Genomic DNA, 16629 nt, shown 5'->3' on the forward strand with positions numbered 1-16629 from the left:
GAATTGTCTCATCACCCTATCAGGAAGATGCCACTCACCAATATGAAAACATATGAGAGGACTCATTGTCCACCATATGTTTTGACCATTTGTACAAAAATTAGGCAAAGTATGCATATGTTTTGACCATTCATACAAAAATTCGATAAAGTTGTTATTGAAATTGTAATCTTGAATCCAATAAACTAAGGTCCTGAGGCTATTTAATGTAGTTTGAACTTTATGTAGTGACATAAATGTAGATCAAGTTCAAATATATAGCCAAAATGGTCTATAGTATATGAATGAGGTTGGGCGCCTTATTCTAGGGACACTATGGATACGACCCACTTTGTAGTTAGTACAAACGATGTGATCATGAATCGTTCATATAGAGATATGTGAGTGGGGGCATCCTATGCAATGAGTTTGCATAAGACTGAACCATGAAATAGTCACTTTTTACATTATAATGTCGTTTTAGGTATAAAACTGACTATTTCATTAATTGATGACCTAGGTAACTTAATCTTAATGTATAAAACCTAGGTCTTGAACAAGGGTCCCCACCTTCTCCTTGGCTCGAGAGGGATTCGATTTATAGGTTGGACCTTAAACCAATTGTTCCCCTACTAGTTAATAGAATAATTCGAATTATTCGAATTAGGTGAAGAGAGAGAAACCGACAAGTATATGTGATATAGTGGTCGGGTTTTCAATTTAGAGATACAACTTTAATATTTAAATGTGATTTAAATATCAATAATATGAATACGTTCATATTCGGAAGCTCGAAAATAATGGAAATGGTCAAAGATGTAAAAAGTCAAAGAATTGACTTTTTGACTTTGAAAAGTCAAACTTTGACCAATCTTATATTCAAATATGATTTGAATTTCAAGAAAATGAATAAAAATTCATGATTGGGAGGTCAAAATGAGTCAACACGGAAAAAATCATAAAAAGTCAAAAGGTTGACTTTTTGGTCAAAGTTTGACCTTGACTAAATGACTATTTTGTCCTTTGACTATAGTTAGTGAGAAAATCTAAATTTTTGTTGGATAATTCCACTAACAAAATAGTGGGCTAGGTGTTGGCTTATAGTGGAGACATTAAGCCCACTAAAATAGTGGATTATAGGTGTTGGGTTTTACATTAAGCCCACTAAGATAATTCCATTAAGACATTAAGCCCACTAAGTTTTCGGGAGCTTCAAAGGTAATTTAATTACTGTTTTTTTTACTTCAAATTGCATGTTTTTTTCCTTTAAATTAAAAGCAATTAGAGTGTAATTAGGTCTTTTTTCCGCTACGTATGTCTCGAGTTCCATCACAAACATGTATCTATACTGGCTGACTACATGTGTGGTTGTCCTAGTCACACAAAATTTGTCTCTCTACCTAAATTTTTAAATTGATAATTTATAATTTAAATATCAATTATCTGAAAACAGACTTCCACCCATCATTTGTAGTATATATGCTCGCGCATATCTTATGACAGTTTCCTCGTCTGCATCATCTATGAGCTCACGAAATTGTGTTCCTAACCATATTAAACTTAACCTCGATCCTTTAATCTTGTCGGTAAGTGGGGTCGCACCAAGGTACAATTGACAAACTTCTAACCAGTCATCGTACATCACTCTAGTGACCGGCTCACCGTCAACAGGTAACCCCAACAACACTTCTATGTCTTGTAGAGTGATAGTGCACTCTCCAGCAGACATATGGAATGTATGCGTCTCGGGCCTCCATCTCTCGACCAAGGCTATGATCAGATGCCAGTCCAACTGAATAAGTCTTAATCTGGCAATCCCATAGAATCTAGATATGCGCAGTACCGATAGTATTCGAGGGTGGAGCGGGATAGTGCGCTAGAGAACTGCCTCTCTCGACGCCTGCAAAATATTTCTCCAGTAGTACGATCTCGCCATACAACAGATGATTGATTAATGGACTGGTCGTACAAAACATTGGGATCAACAGGTCCTAGGTTTAAAGCCATGATCTGAAAAAAAAAATATTTATTTCTCAATTAAAAAATGTACAACTTAATTAAAAGAATAATGTACAAGTTAATTAAAAGAATAATGTATAACTTAATTAAAAGAAAAGAATAATGTACAACTTAATTAAAAGAAAAGAAAAATGTACAACTTTATAATAAAAAAAAATTGAATATACAATAAATTTATTTACTTTCCATAGATAGAGCGAGATTGTAATCATTACTTTCCATATATACATGACCAATGAGAAAAAAACCTAGTAATCATTAATGAAAAAATAACAACAATAGCAGAGAGAGTGAGATGTTCAGCGAGATTGTAGGAGAGAGCGAGATTGTAGAAGAGAGCGATATTTATAGAGAGATTGTAGGAGAGAGCGAGATTTATAGCGAGATTGTAGGAGAGAACGAGATTTATAGCGAGATTATAGGAGAGAACGAGATAGTCTTCACTTTATTTGAACTTTCCATTAAAATATATATATAAAAAAAAAAAAGAGAGAGAGATAGTCTTCACCAATGAGAAAAAAGAGCTAATAATCATTAATGAAAAAATAACAACAATAACAGAATTTGTCCTAATTGGTTACAAAATCCACAACAATAACAAATATATTAGATTATTATACTATAATTGAATATACAATAGATTATTATAAAAAAAATTGAACATACAATAAATTGAATATATTAGATTATTATACTATAATTGAATAATCATTAGACTATAATTGAATAGTAGAGAAAAGTGTGAGGGTAAATAATAATGTAAAACTTTATTGATTACAATAAAAATATTGAATATACAATAGATCTCACTCTCTCCAACAATCTCGCTCTCTAAATTTCTCTCTCCTAAAATCTCGCTCCCTCCTACAACTCGCTTTGAATATCGCTATCTCCTACAATCTCGCTTTAAATATCGCTATCTCCTACAATCTCGCTTTGAATCTCGCTCTCTCCAACTATCTCGCTTTGAATCTCGCTCTCATACTATCTCTGTTATTGTTGTTATTTTTCCAGTATCGCTCTCTCCTACAATCTGCTTCACCCATTCCTTGTCGAGGGTTGAAGTTTCAACTTATGTGTGTCGAAACTTCAACCTTCGACAACCCTAATTTACGTATTGTTTTCAAGTTTTTCTTTATTTGTCGAGTTCTCAACGTTCGACCTCTAGCCTCGAACTCCCAAAACAACAATATTTCTCTAATAAATTTCAAAACAACAATATTTCTTTAATAAGTTTTGAAAACAACAATATTAATATTAAAGGTCTGTTTTTCTTCCCTATCTTTTCTTTTAGATATTTTAATATTTTAATGTTATTTTAATTTTTTTAAAATATACCATGTTATTTTGAGCTTAAAATTACAAATTATTCTAATTATTTTCAACTAAAAATAATGAATTTTAATTTTCTCATGTAAGTAATAATATATATCAAACTAAATATAAGTAATTTAAATACATACTTTAAAATTCAACAAATTTATTACAAGTAAAGTTTGAAGATTAAATTATAAATAAAAAATTAAAAAAATGTGGATTTGGAAAAATATATATGCGAACATTTGTCTCATACAATGATAAAAAACTTGAGTGAATTTTGACCCCTACATATATTAAATTAAATGAAATAATATAATAATAATAATTTGCTATTCATTTTACAGAATAATAATAATGATGAATAATTAACTAATAATTGAAAACTAGAAATAGCTACCAAACATATATGGTTTTTATTTTAAAAAAACCAAAAACCAAAGAAAACGACTCATACGCTTGGAGCAAAATAAGCTTATTGGCCATCCGAAAATAAGATTGCAAATAATTAAGAACAAAATTGGTGATGTGCTCTTTGCTTACTACGATTTGTGAGATTCTTCAAGCTTACTCTTCCTATCCTCTAGAAGTTTATTACGATCCTTGTTCCTTCTTTGACAAATCTGGTAAGAAGAGAAATTTCTAACTCATAACAATAGAATACAAAATGAACTAAAAAAAACAAAACAAAAGAAGAATTCAAAAACATATTACCAAAAATAAGAATGCAAGTTTTTAAACCATTACTGGCAGCAAGTATGAGATTCTTAGTTAGTTTCATCTCAAGGCAAGGTTTAATAAGAGTAAATGCCAAAAGAAGTTTAAATATAGAAACTTGAATTTGTAAGGACAAAAAACGAAAGAATTGTGGTTCAAGCAGTATCAGAAACAGAACACAACAAAACAAGTAAACTACCTTCATAGCTTTATAAAGGCCTCTCTTCTTTCTTGGCATCAGAACCATTGACAAGTTAGCATTATCTTCAGCAATTTGTTGATAATCAGGGAGGTCGAAATAATCCTCGTCGGACAACTGCTTATCAACTTTTGAAATAGCTAAAGGATATTGTGCTCCTTGAAGCTCCAATTTTAATTCGTCATGATACTGTTTGTCAAGAGCCATCATCTGCATTAGGAATAATACACTACGGTTGGACTCGCCTCCATTTTCAGTCTGTAATATTAATCAAAAGTATACCTTTTGTTTCTTCTTAGTAGCTATGGTAGCCACAGTTCGATCGATGACACCCTCAACCAATAAATAAATTCTGAGGATCATCCAATTCTTCTATCCCTAGTCCTGGCAATGGCAAGTCTTCAATTTTGGCAGAAACCTTCATATGGTTAAGGGTCTTGGCGTAATCGGGAATGTATCCTTCTGCCTCATTGTCAACAAAAGGTGATAAGTGCGGAGGAGGATTCCTAGCAAATTGATACGTTAATTTGGAGGTATAAATAATAAGAGTTAAAACCAAATATATATTATTTCTATTATTATGAAGTATGAGCTAACGCAGAGAAAAGTAGTGGATATATGGATTTAAGAAACCACTCGGTTTAGGACGCAAATCAAAAGTAAGGAAAATGCACTAATTTTTAAGAATAGGTTTTTAAATAATCTTTTAAATTCGAAAATATTAAGATGGTACAACTTGAAAAAAATTGAGTTCTGTATTTATAGAAAATTTTAATAATGTACACACACATATACATATACATATACATATACATATATTATACTTAGAGAAACAACAAATGACAACCTAAATACAGCAAAATAGGAGGTTCTTTTTCCTTCTGAGGATTGTTTTTTTTAACTTATGATACATAAAACTACTTTATATTGAAAGAGCATCGGAAATCTGAATACATTCCTGAAAAGAAAATTTGGATAATGTAGAATACTCCAGATTTTAAAATATGGAAGTACCTTCCCACCAAATAAACATCGGTTGGCAAGATGATTCATGTATTAACACAATCAAAAACCCATTGTGGCTGAACATAGTCTCTAGAGAGGAACTTGTAAGTAGTTGACTTGTCAACAATCTGCATTTAAAAAGGATCAGGAAGAGATGTAAAGACGTTGTAGGAGGCCATGTACTATAAAAAAAACATAAGTCACGTTGAAAACCTGATGAGTAATGGTTTCATCGGATTCCTTAAATGGTGTCTCATCTCCTTCCCAAGAAACAGTGCCACCAAAAGCAGGAATGATGAAAAGCAGTGATTCTCTAAAAACCTATTCCAACACAAAAAGACAGATCAAAGTATGATTTCAAAAGAAAGAATGGAGGATCATTAAGACAAGTAATATCTAGTATCCATGCCCATGGTAGTAGAGACATAAAACAACTAATCAAAAAGATGACAAGTTCTCCTATGTGAAAAAACTCATACAAAAATCAATTTCCAATATTGTTCCTACAAATTGTTGGGTTTTTTTTTTTTTTTGAACAAGCTGTAAGACCCCTAGTTATGGAAATAGTAGGATTATTAGTAAATATTATGATGGTTATTAGAATGGACATATTAGTAATTAGATAGTAAATTTGTTAGGACTTTTAGTATAAATGGAGGTAGTGGGTTGAGAGAAGGAATGTGAAGAATATTGTGGGATTTTCTTTGGGAATTTAGAGAGAGTCTAGCCCTCTTGAAAGGCTAGTGGTTACCTTGTGTACTTGTTCTTATGTTCTTATGATATATTGTAGTTTCTCCATTGATATTGTAGTATATATTTCTATCTTTAGTGTTTTTTGTGTTCTTGAGTACTCTTGTTAGGTGGTGTCCTAACACAATCACACATGCTTACATATATGATTTCTTTTCAAAAAAGTTTCTCATTTTAACATTTTGGAATTTATCTTATATTGATTTCTAAATTTACTGCTACAGTCTTCCTATAGAATTCCATCTCAAAATAGTATCTCTATTTTTAGTAACAATGCACAGAACATAAACACCAGATTTATAAGATGAAACATAAGCTTACCTCACGGCTTAAAAAGAACTTCATATTCTTAAAAAGTTTCTTGCACTCTTTAGTATCATCATCCTCATCCTCCCCATCATATTTACAAGTTGCATCTCCAACAAGATGCATCAATGCAACTGGCTCTTCTATTTCACTCGAACTTAAAGAATCAGAAGCTTTAGGATCTAACTGGGAAGATCTAGTGTTGACATCGAAGTATTTATACAAAGCATAAAGATCTGCAGATTTGAAATAATAGAAAATGAGGAAACAATGAAGACAGAAAAATCTAAGCTGATTAGAATTAGAGCAATAATAGTCTTTCAACTAAACGTTAAAATCACCTGCGGCCAAAGCCTCCAAATGAGGGTCCAAAATCGGTGGATACTTCAAATTAATCGATTTATATAAGTGATTGTTCACGGAGTCTAGAAGTTTCTGCACCCATAATAATTACAAGTATAACTAGTCAAATTCAAAACAAAGGGCTGAGCATATCAAATAGATAAACATTAACATGGTACATGAGAAGTGCAGTTTTTTCCCCTTCCCCATATTAGAATCGAACAATTAAGAGTCCTAAACAAATAAAACACTCAAGATTTTATCTATCATGTAGACAATCGGCTAGAGTGGAACAGGAGTCTCCAAGGTTAGGACTATTGACGGTTGTATCCATGCTATGCATTCAAGAATATTGCTTTTCTAAAAAATTCAACTACTTGTATCACACTTTTTTGTTATCTCAGGCCCTTTTCACGTGCTCTAAGAGAAACCGTGGGAGCTCTAATTACAGATATATAGTAGAACATTAGAATGGTTATAAGAAGGGACATATTAGTAATAGGTAGTAAGTTTGTTAGAGCTAAAGAGGGAGGGGTTGAGAAGAGGTGTCAATGAATTGTCCAAAAGTTTCTCTCCATTCATTCCACTAGAAAAACAACCAATGAAAAAAAATTTGAAACTTACTACAGAATAGCTGAAAAGAAAACAGACTCAAAATATTACCTCATAAGAGTCCACGAAGTTAAGAATAACAGTTAAGTCATCATCAATCACCTGACGAAATGAATGAGGAGCAAGCCATGTAATCTTTTGGCCTTCTACCTCAGCCTTTACAAACAACAAAATTAAGAAAATATCTTAGGAACATAAAATGCTTTACATGGTACTAGATACCATATAAATCACAATATACCTGATAATAAATTCCTTTCACGGATATAAAAACTTTTCGTAATTTATGAGTTCGAGAAATAAATGCTTGCCATTCGCAACTCAACCTAGCAAAAGATACAAAAAGAATATATATGATGAGTTATTGAAGTTGTCATTTTTATTACCATGCCAATAATACGAGACAAGTTGACAACATGGTGTTATAGTTCATAAAAATTTATTGTGACAAGTAAAGACCAACCTCCGACAATTACGAATACGCGTTGCCTCAACCATTACCCTCTCTTGAGGGGGTAATACCGCAAAAAGGTGCACCATTGAGAGGCAATCATCCAAATCTCTAAGTGCATCCATGAATTTTGGGTACCTAGAAAGCCGAACATAACATTCAACAATTGAAAAGAATTCATTATGGGAAAAAAAAAAAAACAGAACATATAGTTCTTGCATTAGGACCACAAAACAAAACAAGAGTTGCACGAACCTCTCCTTTAATATTCGCATTCTTTCTAATTCATCTGTAGGCCTATGATGTTTTAGAAAGTTTGCACGCTCCTTAGTCTTCTTTGCATCAGCTTTGTGTATCTTCCTATCATATGCTCTAATCTGTCTAAATTTCTCCAAGAGTGGTTCATGATGAAGAAAAGCAACATCCTTGACATGGTAATAAGTGTGATGATTTCCTTTAACTTTCTTCTTTGGCTCTCGAGGAAAAATTCCCTTAAAAATGCATAGCTTCCTGTGATAATAACAAAAAGTGCTCATTTTCAATATAACGTTGAGACACATATTTATATAAAAGAAAACCATGTTCACCAAAATCACCCTAAAATACAAATAGCAATCTATGATATGATATTAGGGTTTAAAAGCAAATACCTAAAAAGTGGCAAACTAAGTTGGAGGTGCTTTAGGGCCTGTGACCTGGTAACATATTTGGCTGCATTACCCTCCTTCTTCTTCCCCTAATAAACCGATAGAAAGAGAATAAAGAACAGTTCAACAATCCTTAATTAATAACAGTGATTATGCAATCCAACTTACCGGAGGCCTGTAATGCTTCTTCTTCGTAACTTTATTCACCATCGTTGCAGAAAAGATTGAAATTCTATCTATGAACACAAATATGAAATATATTTACATTCACGAGGAGGGAAGCCCAAGTGGCTGAACCCACAATATCTTAATTATCTAAAACAAAATGTGATTAACTTAGCCAACCAAATCAATTTTTCAAACAAATATATATAGTTAACAAATACGTAGAAAAGGACAACTAAAGAAAAATCGTAGACCGCTCGTGGTTTTGACGTGATCGTGCGGCAGGTTTATCTCGCCGGCCGTCCGGTCCTTCGTGATTTTCGTGCCCTCTCGTTGTGGTTTCCGGCGTCGGCTCTCTGTGTGCTGCAGGTTCAGGGGTTATTGCCGTCGTGATCCGTCAGTTTGTTGGGTTCTGGCGCCTGCTTTTTTCCGGCTGGGTTCGCTCGGCCGGTACCTAAGTACCAAGTTTATTTAATAAAGTAAAAACTTGTGAAATTTTCACGTGATAATTTATTTTTTTAATTATTTTATTTTATTTTATTTTGTGAGTAGAAAAAAGGAAATATAAACTAAATTGCAACACCTCCATTTGGATAAATATCTAAACAAAATGAAAATTTGAAATTTTGCTAAACTGATTTGTTTCTTAATTATAATTTCGTCTAATTTTTCTTTTTGTGCCCCTCGCCTCCTATATTTACCGATGGTATATTCATTTGGCTAAATAAATATATATATATATATTAAAAAAATGATATTTTCATCATCTAAATTCTTAATTATCTGGATTTTATTTTTAAAAAATTTACACATTAATATGAAACATTTCTAGATTATTTCCTATTTCCTAGATTGTTGAATAATTTATATTTAAATCATTTTTCAACTCTCAACGTCGGGTACACCTCAGCAAAATGGTGTAACGGAGAGGAGAAATAGAACCTTGTTGGACATGGTTCATTCGATGATGAGTTACGCTTCCTTACCGGACTCATTTTGGGGTTTCGAAGTGGAAACTACGGTATATATACTCAACTGTCTTCCCTCCAAGAGTGTTGCAAGAACAACTCTGGAGTTGTGGAACGGGTGTAAAGCTAATTTACGTCACTTCTGCATTTGAGGTTTCCCTACACATGTGCTTGAGGCTAATCCTAAGAAGTTGGAATCACGGTCGAGGTTATGCCTCTTTGTAGGCTACCTCAAAAGTACACAAAGGGGTTATTTTTATGATCCAATGAAAAATAGGGTGTTTGTTTCAACGAACACTACTTTCGTGGAGGAGGATCATATAAGGGAGCACAGTCCACAAAGTAAAGTCATGTTGTGTGAGCTTTCCAATGAAACTACTGAAACTTCAACAAGAGTTGTTGAAGAGCCTGCTACATCAGCAAGAGTTGTTGATGGGAGTTCATCTAGTAGGTTAGTTCCACCTCAAGAGTTGAGGGAACCTCGACGTAATGGGAGGGTTGCGAACTCGCCCATTCGCTATCTGGGTTTCACGAAAATCCTTGCTATAGTAGTAGATGGCGACGTTGAGGACCCATTGTCTTATCCGAAGGCAATGAAGGATGTAGACCGAGATGAATGGGTCAAAGCCATGGATCTCAGATGGAGTCGATGTACTTCAACTCAGTATGAGATCTTGTAGATCAGTCTGATGGGGTAAGACCTATAGGTTGTAAATGGATCTACAAGCGCAAACGGGGTGCTGATGGGAAGGTACAAACCTTCAAGGCTCGACTTATGGCAAAAAGTTATACCCAAGTAGAGGGAGTCGACTATGAGGAGACTTTCTCGACTATTGCCATGTTAAAGTTGATCTGCATCCTCTTATCCATTGCAGCTTATTATAATTATGAGATTTAGCAATGGACGTCAAGACAACCTTTCTAAATGGCAATCTTGAGGAGACCACTTATATGGTGCAACCTGAGAGATTCATAGCCCAAGATCAAGATCAAAAGGTTTGCAAGCTGAATCGGTCCATTTACGGGCTGACATAAACGTCTAGATCTTGGACATACGGTTTGATACTGAGATCAAGTCGTATGGCTTTGACCAAAATGTTGATGAGAAGATCATCAATGCTTCAGTAGTCTTCATAGTGTTATACATAGACGATATACTACTCATTGGGAATGATGTAGGTCTACTGACTGCAGTTAAGAACTGGCTAGCAACTCAATTCCAAATTAAAGATTTGGGAGAGGCTCAGTTTGTTCTAGGTATACAGATCTTTCGAGATCGTAAGAACAAAGTGCTAGTATTGTCTCAGGCATCGTACATTGACAAGATGTTACTCAAGTACTCGATGCAGGACTCCAAGAGGGGCCTACTGTTGTTCATGTATGGAGTCACTTTGTCTAAAGACATGTGTCCTAAGACGCCTCAAGAGGTTGAGGAGATGAAATGAGTCCCATATGCGTCTGCCATTGGTAGTTTGATGTACGCGATGCTCTGTACTCGTCCAGACATCTGCTACATTGTGGGCATAGTCGGTAGGTAAGTCTAACCCAGGCTAGGGTCACTGGACCATGGTGAAAAACATCCTAAAGTATCTTCGGAGAACGAGGGACTACATGCTCGTGTATGGATCTAGGGATTTGATCCTTATTAGATACATAGATTCTGACTTTCAGACTGATAAGGACTCTCGCAAGTCTACATCAGGGTCAGTCTTTACTCTTAATGGGGGAGCTGTAGTGTGGCGAAGCACTAAGCAGGGGTGCATCGCCGACTCCACTATGAGGGCGGAGTACGTAGCGGCTTGCAAAGCTGCTAAGGAGGCCATCTGGCTCAAGAAGTTCTTGATAGAACTGGAAGCTGTTCCAGATATGTCGAGGCCCATTACCCTTTATTATGATAATAGTGGGGTAGTGGCAAACTCCAAGGAGCCTAGGAGTCATAGGCGCGACAAACACATAGAGCGGAAGTATCATCTGATCCCCGAGATAGTGCATCGAGGGGACTTAATTGTCACGAAAATCGCTTCGGAGCACAATGTTGCTAACCCATTTACGAAGGCTCTCACGGCTACAGTGTTTGAGGGTAAAATTAAAGCATGGGTCTACAAGATCACCCGCGGCTAGACTAGGGCAAGTGGGTGATTTTCTTGTATTGGGCTTTTATGCCCTAGTTTATTATTTTTTTTTTTTTTTGTACTAGTTTTATGTACACCCCACTTCGCTTTAGGACAAGTGGGAGATTGTTGGGGTTGATGCCTTAAAGTCTCGTGTTTTGTAGTTTGTAAACAGTTTGTATGAACGCTTGTGTTGTATAATATATGATATTTACTTCACATCTTGATTTTGCTCAGTTGTACGTTTTATTTGCTTTACCACAAACCAATAAATATAAAATCCCTGGTTATCTGCATGTAACTTAAGCATGTATGTGGTGACATACAAGTGGATATAACCAAAATGGTCTGTAGTATATGGATATAGGAGGGAAACCTTATCGTGGTAATGCTACGGATGCGGCCCCTTTGTAGAATGGTCATAAGTGTTGTAACTTATCAAGATGGTCTGATCCTGATCATTCGTATAGGGGACATGCGAGCGGGGGCATCCTATACAAAGAGTTTGTATAAGACCTAACCATGAAGTGTAAACATCTCGTTAGATAACACCGTTCATGACATAGACTTCACTTCACTAGGATGACCATAGGTAACATGACCTCAATCCTGAGTGAGTTGGGAACTCCTGCCATTGAGGGCGATACTTTGATTTGTATGGGTGCGAGTGGCCAGGTCGCTAATTCAAACCTACCATTTTGGGGATTCGTCTGATTTGGGAGCTGGGAACTCAGCTACACAAGATGGAATTCACTCCTTCCCCGAGGATGGGGCAAGTAGATAGATAGCTTTCTTAAAGGCTGATTCCAGGACTTGAACGAATTCTCTTGGCCCGAGAGGTGTTCACACATAGTTGGACTATGTTATATTGTTTATTAGAGGATTTAGTGGTACTTAAGAAGTGAGATGTAACTACAAAGTCAAAACGGTAAATTGGCCTAGCTGTACTTACGAGCATCTATGAAGGGCGTACTCATGATTGATTATATCCAATGGACACATAAATATATTTGTGGTAAGAAGAGTTCAACTGTTGGCCTTTAGTGGAATGCCTGGCAATTAATGGATGGTGGATTTCGTGGCTAAAGAGTTTAGTCAGCTATTCACATATCGTTGGAGCTTCAAGCCACAGGTCCATTAGGTCCCCTATGTAGCTTGGATAAAGTCAAGAACTAGTGTTTGGGTCAGTTTGAAATATTCAAATTGACAAGAGGGAGTTCGATTATATATGATATAATTGAACTGGTTAATTATGATATAATTGGCTAAATGTATGAGATAAATTATTTTGGAGGAAATTAGATATAAATATTGATTTATATCAAGTGGAGGAGAAATTACTATAGTAGATATGTGATATCAAACTATAGGGTAAGAATATAATATGATTATATTCATTTATTATTAAATTGGTTAATTATGAGATAATTGGCCGAATTATTCTCCTCAATCGTGCGTTAGTGGGAGCAACCGCATTCAGTTATGGTAACCAATGAATAAAATGAAAATTGGTTTAAATACATACTTTAAAATTCAACAAATTGGTTTAATGTGCAGTGATGACTATATAGTTAACATTTTGTAGTGAAGTCCATGTGTCAGTAGTAAGACAAACTCTTTGAGAGTTTTTAAGAAATTATTTCAACTTTTTTTTTCTCCTCAAGATAAAGTTGATGTACATCTCTAGCGATTATGACTCTCGATGGAACATCAAACTTAGGACACGAAACACTACAAAAACGTCTAAAACCCTCTGTCTCAACAAATTTGAACGACAACTCATTCACAATTATCATCTTAGCATATGCTAGTCTACATACTTGTTGGCTAAACAATGTCGTCACAAAATTACTAGCATTGACTCCTTTTCCATCATTTGAAGGTACGAGAGTTAGGGTGGATTGTCTTTTTTCTTCTTCTTTATATGAGTACTTTTTACATTGATTTCTTAAGTGCTTCCATAAAGTACAAAAAACATAAACATCGGTTGGCAAGATGAACATCGGTTGAAAACCTGATGCACTAACATAGTGCATAGTTAACACAATCAATCTGCAAATAAACATCGGTTGGCAAGATGATTCATGTATTAACACAATCAAAAACCCATTGTGGCTGAACATAGTCTCTAGAGAGGAACTTGTAAGTAGTTGACTTGTCAACAATCTGCATTTAAAAAGGATCAGGAAGAGATGTAAAGACGTTGTAGGAGGCCATGTACTATAAAAAAAACATAAGTCACGTTGAAAACCTGATGAGTAATGGTTTCATCGGATTCCTTAAATGGTGTCTCATCTCCTTCCCAAGAAACAGTGCCACCAAAAGCAGGAATGATGAAAAGCAGTGATTCTCTAAAAACCTATTCCAACACAAAAAGACAGATCAAAGTATGATTTCAAAAGAAAGAATGGAGGATCATTAAGACAAGTAATATCTAGTATCCATGCCCATGGTAGTAGAGACATAAAACAACTAATCAAAAAGATGACAAGTTCTCCTATGTGAAAAAACTCATACAAAAATCAATTTCCAATATTGTTCCTACAAATTGTTGGGTTTTTTTTTTTTTTTTTGAACAAGCTGTAAGACCCCTAGTTATGGAAATAGTAGGATTATTAGTAAATATTATGATGGTTATTAGAATGGACATATTAGTAATTAGATAGTAAATTTGTTAGGACTTTTAGTATAAATGGAGGTAGTGGGTTGAGAGAAGGAATGTGAAGAATATTGTGGGATTTTCTTTGGGAATTTAGAGAGAGTCTAGCCCTCTCGAAAGGCTAGTGGTTACCTTGTGTACTTGTTCTTATGTTCTTATGATATATTGTAGTTTCTCTATTGATATTGTAGTATATATTTCTATCTTTAGTGTTCTTTGTGTTCTTAAGTACTCTTGTTAGGTGGTGTCCTAATAGATACAATCATATATGCTTACATATATGATTTCTTTCTAAAAAATTTTCTCATTTTGACATTTTGGAATTTATCTTATGCTGAATTCGGAATTTACTGCTACAGTCTTCTTGCATAATTCCATCTCAAAATATCATCTATATTTTTAGTAACAATGCATAGAACATAAACCATATTTATAAGATGGAACATAAGCTTACCTCACGGCTTAAAAAGAACTTCATGTTCTTAAAAAGTTTCTTGTAGTTTTTAGTATCATCATCATCATCCTCCTCATCATATTTACAAGTTGCATCTCCAACAAAATGCATCAATGCAGCTGGCTCTTCTATTTCACTAGATCTTAAAGAATCAGAAGCCTGAGATCTAACTGGGAAGATCTAGTGTTGTCATCGAAGTATCTATACAAAGCATAAAGATCTGCAGATTTGCAATAATAGAAAACGAGGAAACAATGAAGACAAAAAAATCTCTAAGCTGATTAGAATTAGAGCAATGATAGTCTTTTCAACTAAAGTTAAAATCATCTGCAGCCAAAACCTCCAAATGAGAGTCCAAAATCTGTGGATATTTCAAATTAATCGATTTATATAAGTGATTGTTCAAAGAGTCTAAAAGTTTCTACACCCATAATGATTACAAATATTAGCTAGTCAAATTCAAAACAAAGGGCTAAATATCAAATAGATAAACATTAACATGGTACATGAGGAGTGCAGTTTTTCCCCTTCACCATATTAGAATCGAACGATTAAGAGTCCTAAATAAATAAAACACTCAAGATTTTATCTATCATGTAGACAATTGGCTAATGTTGAACAGGAGTCTCCAAGGTTAGGAGTATTGACTATTGTATCCATGATATGCATTCAAGAATATTGCTTTTTTAAAAAATTCAACTACTTGTAACACACTTTTTTGTTAGCTCAGGCCATTTTCATGTGCTCTGTTAGAAACTATCATATATAGTAGAACATTAATAAGAAGGGACATATTAGTAATAGGTAGTAAGTTTGTTAGGCCTTCAGCATCGAAATTGACCGTTTTAAATATAATCAATGCCATTTTAAAAATTAATCAAATCGTTTTAAAAATTAATCAATGGACCATTTTAAAAATAATCAATAGACCGTTTTAAAAATAAATTTGCACCCAACAATATCTATAATAACAACATTATTTAAAATATAATCAATGATTATTTTAAATATAATCAATGGACCATTATTTATTTTTTTAATATAAGTGTAAGATGTTTTCATTGTAGATTAAATATATAATTAAGTTTAATAATTAAAGAATTTAGTTTAATAATTAAGTTTAACAATTAAAAAAAATAGTCAACAAATTTTTTTAAAAAAATATAAGCAAATCATGGACCGAGTCCACGAGTTTGTGCTGATTGGATTAAACGGTACTCGTGTACAGGTACACGAGTATGCCACATGAAAATCGTGTACCCACTACACGATTCCACTACTCTAATTTTGCCAATAGTTTCTAAAAAAAATTGAAGTTTAGGTAATATATTGCTCTCTTCTAATAAAATATAGGTTGTTATGGTTTTTAAAAATAGGTTATTTTGGAATAAACTAATTGTATACTATTTGGAGCATTTTGTAATTTAATAATCAGTAATTAATTAAATATAAATTAGTTTTTCTATTTTAATAACCCATTAATATTTTAAAAGTTTTTCTATTTTAATAACCCATTAATATTTTAAAATGATATTTCTCCCACTAGTCCTAAAATCTATGTTCATATTGATTTAATTTATATTGGAATTTCTATAAAAAAGAAAGAAAGATGAGTGTCCTCTCCTATTAGTTTTCTTATTATTTTCTAGAAATATATTGACTTAGAATTCTTTTGTGTTAGAAATAATATATTGACTTATAACTAGTTTTCATAAATTAGAAATAATAATTTTGTGTAAAATGTAGATTATTATGTTTATGAATGCTAGTTTTATTATATCATATGGACTAAAATTTTAACCTTCTCCAACTCTGGATACTTAATTTACAATTTAACCTTAATTATGTGTATAAATTGATATTTAAAATAATTTTGATCACTTTGTGTTACTTGATAGACAATAATGTAATTTTCTAATTAAAATGAC

At 33.6% G+C, this 16629-nt stretch overlaps 2 pseudogenes across 1 annotated transcript; both read right to left on the bottom strand.

Moving 5' to 3' along the window:
- Positions 1-3584: 3584 nt before the first annotated feature.
- On the bottom strand, positions 3585-8954 carry LOC120068980 (pescadillo homolog; annotated as a pseudogene). The gene is made up of 14 exons (XR_016530925.1): positions 8764-8954; positions 8513-8580; positions 8348-8433; positions 7953-8207; positions 7710-7835; positions 7488-7572; positions 7298-7402; positions 6634-6727; positions 6308-6528; positions 5450-5557; positions 5246-5364; positions 4514-4737; positions 4232-4441; positions 3585-3938 (listed from the first exon to the last, which is right to left on the bottom strand). The product of XR_016530925.1 is annotated as a pescadillo homolog (transcript).
- A 4656-nt stretch (positions 8955-13610) lies between these two features.
- On the bottom strand, positions 13611-15237 carry LOC120068918 (pescadillo homolog; annotated as a pseudogene).
- Between the last annotated feature and the right edge of the window lie 1392 nt (positions 15238-16629).

The sequence above is a fragment of the Benincasa hispida genome, chromosome 7 (genome assembly GCF_027475165.1).
Source record: "Benincasa hispida cultivar pf3 chromosome 7, pf3_genome.v1.1, whole genome shotgun sequence".
Taxonomy (NCBI): Eukaryota; Viridiplantae; Streptophyta; class Magnoliopsida; order Cucurbitales; family Cucurbitaceae; genus Benincasa; species Benincasa hispida.